The sequence below is a fragment of the Triticum dicoccoides genome, chromosome 7B (assembly GCF_002162155.2).
Source record: "Triticum dicoccoides isolate Atlit2015 ecotype Zavitan chromosome 7B, WEW_v2.0, whole genome shotgun sequence".
In the NCBI taxonomy this organism is placed as follows: Eukaryota; Viridiplantae; Streptophyta; class Magnoliopsida; order Poales; family Poaceae; genus Triticum; species Triticum dicoccoides.
The window spans coordinates 771,200,986-771,214,878 of record NC_041393.1 but is presented as its reverse complement, the minus strand read 5'-3'; the positions used below and the strand labels follow the sequence as shown (position 1 = coordinate 771,214,878).

General features: G+C 44.4%; 1 long non-coding RNA gene across 1 annotated transcript; it reads left to right on the top strand.

The window, feature by feature from the left end:
• Positions 1-1,302: 1,302 nt before the first annotated feature.
• Positions 1,303-3,606, top strand: LOC119341253. The gene is made up of 3 exons (XR_005164998.1): positions 1,303-1,782; positions 2,222-2,683; positions 2,753-3,606. It is a non-coding gene; the product is annotated as an uncharacterized LOC119341253 (long non-coding RNA).
• The last annotated feature ends 10,287 nt before the right edge of the window (positions 3,607-13,893 follow it).

Sequence of the window (13,893 nt, the reverse complement as noted above, 5' to 3'; positions counted from 1 at the left end):
AGCAAAATCCGATGATGGATGCAGCAAAACTTCGCAACGCCGTCACGATTGCAGCTTCACCATGAAATCATTGTATCAAAAATTCTTGCCGGTCGTAGCAAAATCTGGCAATGGATGTAGCAAAATTCCGTCACCGCCGTCGCTGTTGTAGCTCCGCCATGAAATTCTTGTAGCAAAACTTTTTGTTAGTAGTAGCAAAATTGAACGACGGTTGTAGCAAAAATCATAACGACACGCACCCCACTCTTCGCTGACCCTGCCAGTTGAAACATCTCCGGCCGGCTGCTCCGTAGCCACGGGCCTTCGTCGTCTTCCTTGCACTAAGGCGCTTCCCCCTTGTAGCGTGGGCAGTGAAGGGGGTAACCAGCCACAGAGCTCCCACGCCTGGCCCCAGGCTCGCAATGTCTCCCAGCCTGAGCAGTAGCAGATGGCCGCACTGTCAGTAGAGACATGGACGAGCTCGTTGTGCGGTGTTGAGAAATTTAATGGGGAGAAGAGAAAAGAGATAGACACAGAAGGACGAGTGGAGGACGGATGCGCCGTGTAAAGAGATAAGGGATGGGCGTTTCCTTCAGGCCCCACCTACGCACGTGCCCAACTTTTTATGTGTGACAAGCCAGTGCGCCGGTGTTAAACGTTTCCCAAGAACAAAACAGAGAAGGAGGAGGAAAAGAAGTGGGTCGACCCGATTAAAGAACAACAGACACAGGGGGCGTACGCGTCACGGCGCTACGCGGCGACCTACGCGCCGTATAGGAACCCCGCTATGGGGAGCTTGAGACGAGACAGAGTGCAGCCTGTCAAGAGCTGCCAAATAGGCCGCCCCAGCGGGAAGAAAAGGCCTTCAACGTGTTTTTCCTATTTTCACATTATTATATTTGTTTTTTGCCTAACTTTTTTACTTTTACTTATATTTTGAAATTATATATTCTCTTAATGGACGACTTGGTGAATAGTCTGCGTGGTTTATTTTCGCTGGTTTTTTTTCGTCATCCTCCCCCTCCGGTTTTTCTTTTGTCTCTCCGCCTCGATCTTAAAAAAAACAGCCTCTAGACTCCCCTCGATCTGTTTCCTCGTTCGTCAAGACTCCCCCAGCCGCTGAGCCCTTCGCCGCCGCCACCGCCGCTCTGATTCTAGCCGATGCCATCCGACTCACGCGCCGGCCGCCACCAGCGCGGCTCACCCTTGTCTCCCCAATCGATGCACAACACCTCCTCGCCGTTCCCTCCTTGCGCGCGCCCCTGCGGCTAACCCTAGCCGCCAACTCGTGTTGCAGGCACTGAGGATGGGAGCGGGGCAGCCGCGTCGCTGAGGGGTTGGACCGGCTGGGGCGTCACCACTTGGGTGGAGAAGTAGGGGCAGCGGTGGCGCCGTGTTGGGGCGGAGGAGAAGGATGGCGACGACGGGCGAAGACATCGTTGGCGGCGGCGGCGGCGGCGAATCTGGTAGAGCCCCTTTCTCTTCCCAAGCCTGCCCCTCTCACCCTTTTCCTCAAGCGGCAAGACCCCAGGGGGATCGAGGTTGCGACGCTGACGTTATCTCCTACTCCGGATCCAGGGTGAGAATCTTGTGTCTTTCCTCTTCTTCTCTGGTGACTATGGTTTGAAGATTTGGGATCAGGCAGCTGGCCTTGGCGGGGGTCACATTGCAAGAACCGAAGCAGATGCAGTAGAGAAGCAGAAGCGACCAGTTCACTCCGTTATGAAATCTTGTTTCTGATTCTTGGATCCTGTGTAGTAGAGAAGCAGAACTCAGCGGGTATTCCTTTGGATACATTATGAGGTTGTTTCTTCTTTGTTTACTGACAGCAAGAATTGACAGCCTTTTTCTTTTGTACTTTGTCTGTCTTAATCACCTAGCTTACCTGGATTCAAGAGTATGAAGGGTTTTTTTTAGAGAGGAATAGAGGATGACTGTTGGTTGTTGTACGCTGAAGGTCGTATATATTATTTGTTTGCCTCCAACGAAGCTGCAGGTCTGATCCAAGCAAGCAAGTTTTTCTTATCTGATCCTAAAACAAATATCATGACAGAATAACGTATAAGCAATGCAGTGTACCAATATATACAAGTGCATAAGTTATTCTCCTAGCTTTTACATGCTGGGCCATTGTTAGAAACTATTCTTGTAAGCATACGCTTTTGTACAATTTTGTTTGTTAATTTCTATGTATTAGCTTTGACTTTCTTCAGCTGACGTTAATTACTTTGATCCTTTTCAGTATGCTGAAGGTTGAAAATGAGGCTGTCACTGCTGAAGATTGGCACCAACACGGGTGTCGTTCGGCTTCGCTGCTTGATTCGGCAAGGTCCTCACGTTCTTCTTCAAGGAGGACTTTGCACTCAAGGTAGGGGCCATCTTCAAAGCCACATGCCCGCTCTACGATGGCGCACTGCAAGAACGCCTCGGTCATCACCTGAATCTCATGGAGCGTGTTGCAGGCTGTGGAACAAGCTCCGCGAGGTTCGTATGTTGATGTTTGTGCTCAAAATTTTGACAATTCCACTCGAATAGCACTTCTCCAGTGTATGTATATATGCAATCGACTGCAATCTGTAAGTACAAGCTCCGGGAGAGCACCGTGGCCTCTGCTATCCGTGACACGAGATAGGTCCCTTCCCTGACGTAGGCAATAGCCCCATCCCTTGCTGATACGGATAAAGACCCAAGAATCCTTTTATTGGTATGTATTTTAGATTGATTACCCCAGTGGTTTCTTTTCTTCATGTGAACTAACGATGTATCTGACCAGATTCCCCTCTCAAGTATGTACCCGATCGGTTGGAACGTGGAAACATCACAAATTCACATGTGAGTAGCGGAGAGAACAATGTCAAGGCCATGTCCAGAAGCAAGCGTAGCAAGGCATCCGGCGAGGGTGCTGGTTGCGGATGATATCGTACGGAGGTGCTGCTGCCTCCACTGGGTGGTCGGCTGGTGGTCAAGCCATCGCTGGCGCCGGTGTCAAAGCTGTTGTACCACTTCCCCATCGCAGGGTTCGACGCCAAGGCGGCGTACTCATTTCATGTTCCTCGTCGCGCCCCAGGGAGAACGAGTTGTTGCTCATCACCTTTACTATGCCCGATGCAACACCTGGAGGTGCTGACGCCCACATCGTGCCATAGCCTCACCATCATGTACGATGCTAAAGAGGGGCTCAGGTGCAGCCCGGCTGGGGTTCGACAGTACGCTTGAACACTAAGGCCGTGAGGATAATCAGCGGGATGCACGGGCCCCATGAGTAGCAGGACATGAGGTGTACACTACTGGAGGCGGATGCTGCTGGAAGGCTGTTGGCCGGCGGCAGCCCGAGCGGTGCCCTTAGGATGTGCAGGTCTGTGGCCAACACTAGCCAAACAAGTACATCTCTGATCTCTCTCTTTTGCTAGCTATCTCTTCTACTAAACAGCATACCTATTGTTATCTAGATGACTAGATGCACAACCACATAAGTTGTTCGACGCATGCTCTAACATGCGATGATTGATTTTATGCATCTTCTATGAGCACTTGCTAAAATAATTAATACATTGGAATGCTTCGAATCCAAATGTATAAGTTTACTTGAACGGTGTAGTTGATTGGACTTTGGAGTGCATATTTGGTTGATTCCAACATTAATTTTAGTGAACTAGCTGGGCATCATTTCAACTGCTATAGTTGTGATAAAATTATAGTGAACTTTTCAACCAAAACAAACTATAGTTAATTTTAAGGTTAAAAGGTCATCATCTTGTAGATTAGAGATGGAGCTTTTCTATGCTAAGTACTTGCTGAAATGCATTTTACCTTAGTTTTTATTTAATTCATCTTATTCCAGAGTGGACACAGTAGAGTTTAGAGTTTTCCTTCGAATTTGAGGCATATGGAAGTAGGACTTGGACGTCATCGAGGAATCGTAAAGGCGATCAGCCAAATATGCTGTACTGATGACAAGGATGCTGGAGTGGCAGTAGAGCCACTCGCCGCGGGCTTCCAACATTGGCAGTCGCACCACCACGTCTCTCTCGTCGCCTTCTTGCTGATCTTCAGCCCCATAGCAAATTTTTGATATTTAAAGGACCACCGGCATTTGGATCGCTAGCTATAACTTTTATTGTACTGTACTAATTGCTATGATAAAATCCATGTCATTGTACTGTACTAATTAGTACTCTACTATAAAGATGATAATCACATCAATCTAAGTTTACCGGGTGGTGCTTCTTTATATGTATTCAGAGAAAAGTAATAGATTTCCCTTGTAGATTTATTTTTCGTAATAGGAATGATAGCATTTTTCAGAACAGATTTAGAGAAGTAATAGATTTTCTGTTGTAGATTTATATTTCCTTTTGCGGAGTTGCAACAGTAACACACAATCGTATGCTACCAGCTGGAACAATGATGAAAAGGCTAGGAAGGAGTAGGAACTAACTTCATTTAGAAAAAAAAAAGGAAGGTTAGATTTTGCAACAGTAGCATGCAAACATATATAAAAGGGATGGCAGCATTTTTCAGAACAGTACTAATTCCAGATTTATTGACTTGCAAATCAAGTGGGTAGGCATCTGAAAAGTCAGTGGACTAAAGATGTGCAAAGGGTTGTATACACCATGTTTTAGAAAAGATGTCTCGGAGAGTATTGAATGATGGAATGACAAAGGTGGTGTTGGTTTTGGCCCGTGTTCCTCTTCAGACTGTGTAACCCATCTATAAAAGAAGGCAAGAATGTGGTAGTGTAAAACACATCAAGAGCAAACCGAAGATTTGTGAACGGAAAAGCATCACATTTAATTTCAATGACATAAACTACAGATCTCTTACACAGTAGTTTTTGTGCAAGACAAATTACCATTAACAACCAAAGTATTATCTTGATAGCTTGAAACAAGTAGATTACCTCATGACCTTGATTCGTGTTATGACAACCAAAGTATTGCTACCTTTATTGTTTTATGACAATGGCCTGTTGGTAAAGAAAGAAAGTGATCTAAGTATTTCCATGGAACAAACTACTACTTTATTCATTTCCATTCATGGAAAATGTCATTAGCAAAGATAAAGTTTACTGTTTGCTTAGGAATATTAAAGTTAGTTTTAGTTCCAATTTTGAATTTGGTATCATGCATATTAACATAAGCCTGGTTGGTTCAACCGATCTGAATTCAGCTTTAATTCCAATTTGGAATTTTGTATCATGAATATTAACAGCAGACTTACATTGAAGACCCCAACGGAGTTGGAGGTAGATCGGGTATAGAGATAAAAAGATAAAAAAATACCTATGTATCCTAGAGAGGTGAGGGTTAAAAAATATACTCCCTCCATTCCAATGAATAAGGCGTACACGCTTCTTAAAATCCAACTGTGACCATAAATTAAACTTTTGCGACTTAAAAATTATACCACTGAAAACTTCTTGTCAATATGAATTAAATGGTATAATTTTTATCAAATATAATCCGCATTTGGTTGGTATAATTTATCATCAAAGTTGATTTTTGAAGTGCGTGCATGCCTTATTCATTGGATGGATGGACTGCATCTTACGAGAGGGGGGAGCAAGGTGCAAGTTGCCTTTGGGATGAAAATTTCTATTCATCACTTGCTCACTTGGAACATGAGTTAGTGGATTTTGTGACAAGAGTGAAGGTTGAGAGTGAGTGGGATGAGGGTTGGGGTTAGTCTGTTTAGTTACAACTCACTTAGAACACGAATTAGTAGATTTCGTGACAAAAGTGGCGGTCGAGAGTGAGCATGATGAGGGTTGGGGTTGGTTCAGTTAATGCTATCTGAGCGGAATAATTTTTCTACTTTAGAAAATGTGGCAAATTGCATTTCATTAGAGATGGCTTTGTAGCAAATTGCATGAGCGAGCGGTTCATATTTTTTTTTCCATCAAGTTGTATAAGTATTTGGTTAAGATAGAAGGGTAAATGTTAGCATGCATTTTTTGTTACGATAGGAGGGTAAATGTATTGGTCGGTTGCTTCAAGAGTTAATAATGAACACGGTAGCGTATCAGTTGCATCTTGCATGCCAACAATGGATATCATATTTTTATTTCGTCATAGTGCACGGCATTCAATAGTATGTTACAAGGTGACAATGACTCAGGAGATACCAGACTTGCCTTCTTGGCTCGAGGGGTGTCACAGTGACACATGCCTCCTCCCCCTTGATGACCATGGTGGATCAACACAAACGTCGAGGGGGTGGGGGTGCTGGAGGATAGGGGCGGAGAGTGGGGCGGTTGGCGGGGGACTCCTCCTTAACGCTTCATGGGGAGGTACGGTGTGAAGGAGAGAGGGCTCCATAGCGATGGTGAGATGGGCGCCATCCGGTTTAAAGGATAGGGCTCCAACGAGAAAAGTTTGATGGGAACCCGAGAAGGAAGAGGGGGGGTCCAGCAAAAAAAGGGAACGATGGGTCGTTGGGTGGTTTTTTTGTGTTGGGACTGTGTGTTGGAGATAACATGACAGATAGTCCAAAGAACCACATTTCTCACCAACACACCAGCTAAATTAGGGGGAGACCGGACTGTCTAGACGGATGAATTTTGGAAAGCCCATTGGGCATTTGTTTGATGTTTGAATACGCCCAAACATATGAGAAAGAAATGTATCCCGTAGCAACGCACGGGCATTCTACTAGTGCTTTCATAGTTCTCCATACGTCATCTATTTGCAACTGCTGATTTTATGATAACCAATCTCCGTCCATAAGTTCAGCTTGGCATGGGCCTGATGGAGCGACCCCGAGAAAAAAAGTATTGGCTGCTGGGATTTGAAAACGTGACCTTAAGTTAAGGTCCTACACACCACGGCCAACCCTGCTGGGCTAGCTTGTGGTACAAAAAAGGTTGGTTTATAGCAAATCCCTGACTATGGGCTGGCCCATCAACGCTGCACGGCTCTGACATTATACAAAATCCCACCTCGCCCCGTTCATAAAGTTCTTCCAATTTATATATGTTTTGATATTCCTTGTATCAAGGAGCCATCTTAAGAATTACTAATATGCAAAGTGGAAAGAAAGAATTGAGAGAAAGAAAGAAGGAAGACGTACAAATATAAGGGAAGGAATAAGAAAGGAAAGAAAATAAGACAAAGAATAAGAAAGACGTGCAAGGAAAAAGGAAGGAAATGAGAAGAAGAAAAAAGGAAGGATAACTCTCCATTTAAGCTATGCGAACGAGCTAACACCGGCGGCTGCGGAGGAGACTATGAAACGAGCTTACAAGAAAAACAACCATTGCTCAATAATTGACCAACAAAGACTACCAAGACGGCCATTAAAATGTTGATGCCTTTCAAATTCTTTCTTTCTTCTAGACGCCTTTCAAACTCTTATCATGCTTTTAAGGTCTAGGACCAGAGTATGTGAACTAACAGATCCAATGAATGGGACATGGGATGAGGAGATGCTAAAGACAATATTTAACCCGGTGGATAGTCGTAGGGTTATGCAAATTCAGATTCACTCTTAATCGTTTGAAGACATCATAGCATGGCACCCAAATAGAACCGAACTTTGTTCAGTCCAAAGTGCTTACCATATGTACTAGATACATACTTTCCGGGTTCATGCAAACATGTAAGAGTGACCTGGTGGCACTACACCTTTGTCTGTCTGGAATACTCTTTGCAATCTTCAGATTCCACGTAAGGTATAGATATTTGGATTAAGAGTTTTGTGAGAAACTATTCCTGTCTAAGCTATCTTAACCAATAGGCATGTCAGGTCAAACGAATCGTGCCCTATTTGTCATCAATGGGTGGCGGACATCCGACATCTACATGTGCACAAATGTGTGAGTCATGTGGACCCGCCGTGGGGTGATACAACAAAGTGATCACACTTTGCCAGTGGATAGATCGGGTTCTGTTATATTCAAACACATTTTATCTCTTCCATAGGAACACCTAGCTATACGTCTAACTTTGAATTTCAAACAAGAGATAGCAGCCAGAGGTTTGTACTTGTGGCGGATACGCAGACAAATTAAGCACAACGAAGCGGTTCTGGCAGCATGAGATGGTCATTTTTGGTCTTGTCAATTGCAAGCATTCATAAGAATTCATCACCCCGTTCACTAAGTATACCTGAAGGCAGGTGGTGTAAGACAAACCTGAGTATCATTAAACCAAATGTTGATGCAATATTTTTCCCAGACAAAAGAGTCGGAGTTACGGTTTTTCCCCTACGGACGTGCGTTGCTTGCAGGCTTGTTCCCCGTCCTATCTAATGAGGTTATTGTTCCGGTTTTTCTGGGTTTTTATAGCTGCCGCTGGACAACCCTATTCATTTGACCGCTTATATCCTTTAATCTCTCCTCCTGTTTCATTGGCGTCCAGCTGCTGCGGCGGCGGCGGCTCGTACGGATGGGGGCCGACGTCGGCCTGAAGCTCGATAGGCACGTACGGCTCATCTTCTCACCGGCTAATGGCGGCGACATGATTGATCTGGTTTGTTTTTGGCACAGCGACCAAGTGCGAAATAAGATTGACCTGGCGCTCACTTCTCTGCTTCTGCCGGCGTTTAGGTAGCCGGAATCGGATGACCATCGCCTACCATGGTGCCAGTGAAGAGCGACATGAGAACAGCGGAGCCAGTTCTTTCCTGTTGATATTGAAGCCTGCTATTAATTCTCCAACCACAAGCAGCTGGCATTGGAGTCCACCCGTCGCATGCTAGGTACCTGATCGATTTGTCTCACTACATAAATTCCTCACGGCAAGAATTCTAGTACAGCTTCATTTACTTTGTATGTTCCTCTTTTTCTAATTCCTTCTTTCAGGTCAGGTCACGAAGCACCACGGATCTGGTACGACATGGTTGTATCTTCTCGTACAGTTTGGCAATATCTTGAACCAACAAGTATTTAGGGTACATATGTATTTATCTGGAGTACCACAGGCATGCACTTAATCGGTTTAGTAAATTTTCTCTGTTTTGCTTCAGATCATGCAAGGGAGAAAGGGATCTTTCAACTCTGAGAACTGATATCTTTGTTGATCACGTGGATAATATGATCAAGATGCTAACACAATATGGTCAACTGAAGCAGCAGCTAAACTATGGACGATCAAAGAGAAAATCACTTCTCTCTAAAAAAGAGAAAAAATACTCAGATTTGTAATTGTATATTTTCCTCCGTTACCATGTGTGTAGTCAAACTGAATGTACTATTATCTTCAAATGAAGGATATGTAATACCTGTGTGTTGACCCTTTTTCTGAATAATGTTTCTCTATATATCCATGTTTATTTTGGATGGATTGATAGCCGTTCATTAGGAGGTATATACCTTTTAGTTCAGTGTACCACTTATGTTGGTATATACTTTTTCTTGCTGAAGTGGTATATATTACTCATTGCAGTTGTACTAGTCATCCAAATACCGTATATCTCTGGGTAGTATATACTCCTTTTAATTCTGAGCAGTATGTGCTCATTCAGCGAAAGTGATAGATGAAAACTCAGGTATATACTGTTTTTTATCCCATGAAGTATATAATTCTTTAAATCCAGTGAAGTGTGTTGCTTTAAATTCAGTGAAGAATATATAGTGTTTTTAAAGGAGTATATACTTATGTATCATCCTTTGAAGTATATACCACCTTAATTAAGGAGTATATAATGCATACTCATTTTTATAGCATCATATACCCGTAAGAGTTACATTATATATTCCATAAAACAGCATATACTCCTTAGATAAATTAGTATATAGTCCTTGGGAAAACAACCTATGTTCCTCACAAAGTATTTCAGTATATACCTCCTGCTAATAAAGAAGTTGGTATATACTTCAAAAAAATACATAGTATGCACCATTCCAACACAAATGGAGTATACACTTTTTGAAATAATGGAGGTACATACCCCTTCAAAAGTGAGACTACAGTACTGAAGATACTACATAAATAGAGACGTACAACACCATGGTATCTTCCAAGTTGCTACATATGCGATCCATTTTATCGGCACCAATGTGCTCTAATCCTCCTTCCGAAAAATGTAAGCACTTTAAGTAAAACGTGATATACTCCTAAATAATTGGATATACTCCGGCAACCAGAATATTGTAGTTATTAAACAGATTCCCTTTTTGTAGCGGGCCAACATGGTCGTTCCTGCCTTCCAGGCCCGTGGACCCACCTTGTACCGGTTATTGTTTCTGCGTTTTGGCCATAATCAAGTTGGTTTACCTAATCCATTTACCTTATCCTTATCCATTTGGGGTAGGAGTACATACTCCTGGGAGTACAAAACATGAGTCTACATATATATATATATATATATATATATATATATATATATATATATATATATATATATATATGTTTATGTTTAATGCTACATTTGAGGACGTCTTCCTTGTGAGAAAAAAAAATGGGATGCGCCAATCAGGCCCGGGAGGCACATACTTCTCCGTGGAGAAACTGAAATTGCTGATGCAGTCCGATGCCACCCGGCAATATGCAAGTCTGTTTTCAAGAGTTTGTCGGCTCCCCTCCCGCTACCTCATTGTCGTCGACACCGTGGTGATTCCTCTCCCTGGCCACTACCGATGCCTCTTGCTCTCCTCCGGCCTGTTGCCATGCTGCTCAATCCATGAAGCGGTTCAACGGAATGTTGCAACGGATGGATCCCATTCCCGCATCCCATGTGCCTTCTCAAAGAGTGGCATCAGGATTGAATTCAACCTCTTAATTATCCGTCGCCGTGCACAGGCCAGTCCAGTTAGTCCAGTACTTTATTTCCCTTTCCATTAACAGGAATTCTAACAGCAGATCGAATGCAGAGTGTATTCGCCAACAAATCAACTGAGTTAAGCGGTTGGAAGACGTGCAAATTGTTGTCACTCACTACCTCAGAGCCTGTGGACTGGACTGGGCGTCAGTCAAACAAAGGTGAGTCTAGCATCCTCCCCCATTTACTCCGTCCTGCCTTATTGTGGCTAATTGTACTCATTCAGGTGTCTTCTGTCCCTACTAATTGCACTATCTGTTATTCTGTTTCCCTGATTTAGCTGCTACACTTCTGTTTACTACTCCACTCGCGAAATTTATATTCTGATCCCGATCGACACTACAAACTCAACCCAAGTGAAAACACGAGGTAGTGTCTAGCTGGTCCACACTGGGTTAATGTGAACTAATTAAGGGTCCATCGATCGGATCATCAGATCGATGAAGAACCTCGATCAATTCCTTAAGTCTTCTCATAGCTTACGCTTAGCTAAGTTTGGCAAATATAGCCAAGATTATGTCACTTACATTAGTTAATTAGTTGGACCTCTATCGATCCCCAAGTCATCTCATATCTAGCTAGATCTGGTCATCTTTCATTTGGCGATGTCTGTTAGATCTTGCTTGATTAAGATATTGGCTTGGTGCTGTGCATATTCACTGAATTGGTAAACTTCGCTACTGCGCAAATCAATTGATTTTTTTTTTAGAAAAGGAGGATGACCCCTGGCCTCTGCATCTGGGAGATGCATACGGCCACTTTATTGATTATTTTCGAGGACCTTACAAAGTGTTACAACAATAAGCCTGAATCCACCATCTAGGCAACATATGCCGCTACTCCTATCCATATGATGAAGGGGTGCTAGCTGTGCCACTACCCAGACCACTCACCTAAACCTAACATCAAGAGCCGGAATCCCCAGCCTAGCCACATACCGGGTCTGGGGCATAAACCGGTTTGACGCACTCACAGGTGTCGTCTCCACCATCTTCCACTGGTCCATCTCCAAGCAGATTGAGGTGCCAACCTTGGCAGGCTCCTCCACAACATCTAGCGATACAGAAAACAGAATCTCTCGCTATCGATCGTAACATGGCGTCCTCCTCGAGCGCTACCAGCCTCAATCTCGGTGCTCCACCAACCGAGAGGCTGGCAAGGGGGAACTACCTCCTCTGGAAGGCGCAAGTCTTGCCGGCCCTGCGAGGTGCGCAGGTGACCGGCCCGTTAGACGGCAGCGATGCCGCACCACCAAAAACAGCGCAGATCGAGCAAGCTGACAAGACCACGGCGATAGGGCCAAATCCCTTGTATGGGCCGTGGCTTTCGAAGGACCAGCAGGTTCTGAGCTACCTGCTGAATTCACTCTCGCAAGAAATTCTTGCATAGGTCATCGGTAAGGAGAATACCTTCGACCTCTGGACTGCTCTCACGACATTATTCGCCTCGCAATCTCAGTCCAGGATAACCAATCTGCGAATCACTATCTCCAACACCAAGAAGGGCAGCATGTCAAGCAATGCTTTCATCGCCAAGATGAAGAGCCTCGGCGATGAGCTTGCCGTGGCTGGGCGCCCTGTGAGCGATCCAGAGATGGTCGACTACATCCTCGCTGGTCTTGATCGGGACTACGATCCCGTCGTCGCAGCAGTCGGTGCCATCAAGAACTCCATCACCGTTGACGAACTCTTCTCGCAAATCTCTGCCTTTGATCAAAGGATGGAGATGCTGGGTGATGGACCAGCAGGGTTTCGTTCGTCAGCAAACGCCATCTACAGATGGCGAGGGCAGTCCCACAGCAGAGGAGGCCGTGGGCGAAGTAACAGAGGGGGACACGGTCGTGGGAACTGCCCTTCTCCCTCTCCTACTCGTGGCGGAGGTCATCAGCAGCGTCCTCGGCTGCAACCACAACAACATCAGCAGCAAGAAGGAGACTACCCAGAGTGCCAGATCTGTTACAAGTTTCATCCCGGCAGGGCAAGAGCCTGCTGGTGGCGCTATGAGGAAGATCAAGAAGAGAAGAAGAAGGCGGCAAATCTCATCACCAACTCCTGTGGGATAGACACAAATTGGTATGCAGATTCAGGAGCCACCGAGCTCGACAAGTTAACCATGCGAGAAAGGTCCATGGTGGTGATCAAATACACACGACAAGTGGAACAGGTATGGATATTACTCATGTTGGTAACTCAATTGTTAAAACTCCCATAAAAGATCTACATCTAAATAATGTTCTTCATGTTCCCCAAGCATCAAAGAATCTTGTCTCTGTTCATCGCTTTGCTCTTGACAATAATGTTCTCATTATTTTTTATCCTCATTCCTTTGTGATCAAGGACTTGGCAACAAGGAGAGTCATTCTTAGAGGAAAGTGTGAGGGAGGCTTGTATCCGCTCATATCATCATCACCTTCATCATGGTCGAATAAGCAAGCATGGAGTGTCACCAAACCTTCCTCGGCAAAGTGGTACAGTCGTTTGGGTCATCCTTCTTCAGTCATTGTTCAACATGTCCTTAGTAGAAATAAACTTCCGTTTGAGTCTAGTGTAGAGTCAATTTGTGATGCTTGTCAACAAGCTAAAAGTCATCAATTACCATATCCCATTTCTACAAGTGTATCCACTGCTCCATTACAACTTATTTTTTCAGATGTGTGGGGGCCAGCCCCTACTTCAGTCGGTAGATTTTCTTATTATGTTAGCTTCATTGATGACTATAGCAAGTTCACTTGGATTTATTTGCTAAAGAAGCGGTATGATGTTTTCCAAGTATTTCTCAATTTCCAAAATCTTGTTGAACGTCAATTAAACTCAAAAATACATGCTATGCAAACCAACTGGGGTGGTGAGTATGAGAAGCTAAATTCTTTATTCCAAAAGATTGGAATTTCACATCATATGTCTTGCCCCCACGTGTTGGGGAACGTAGCAGAAATTCAAAACTTTCCTACGTGTCACCAAGATCTATCTATGGAGAAACCAGCAACGAGGGGAAGGAGAGTGCATCTACATACCCTTGTAGATCGCTAAGCGGAAGCGTTCAAGAGAAAGGGGTTGAAGGAGTCGTACTCGTCGTGATCCAAATCACCGGAGATCCTAGTGCCGAACGGACGACACCTCCGCGTTCAACACACGTACAGCCCAGTGACGTCTC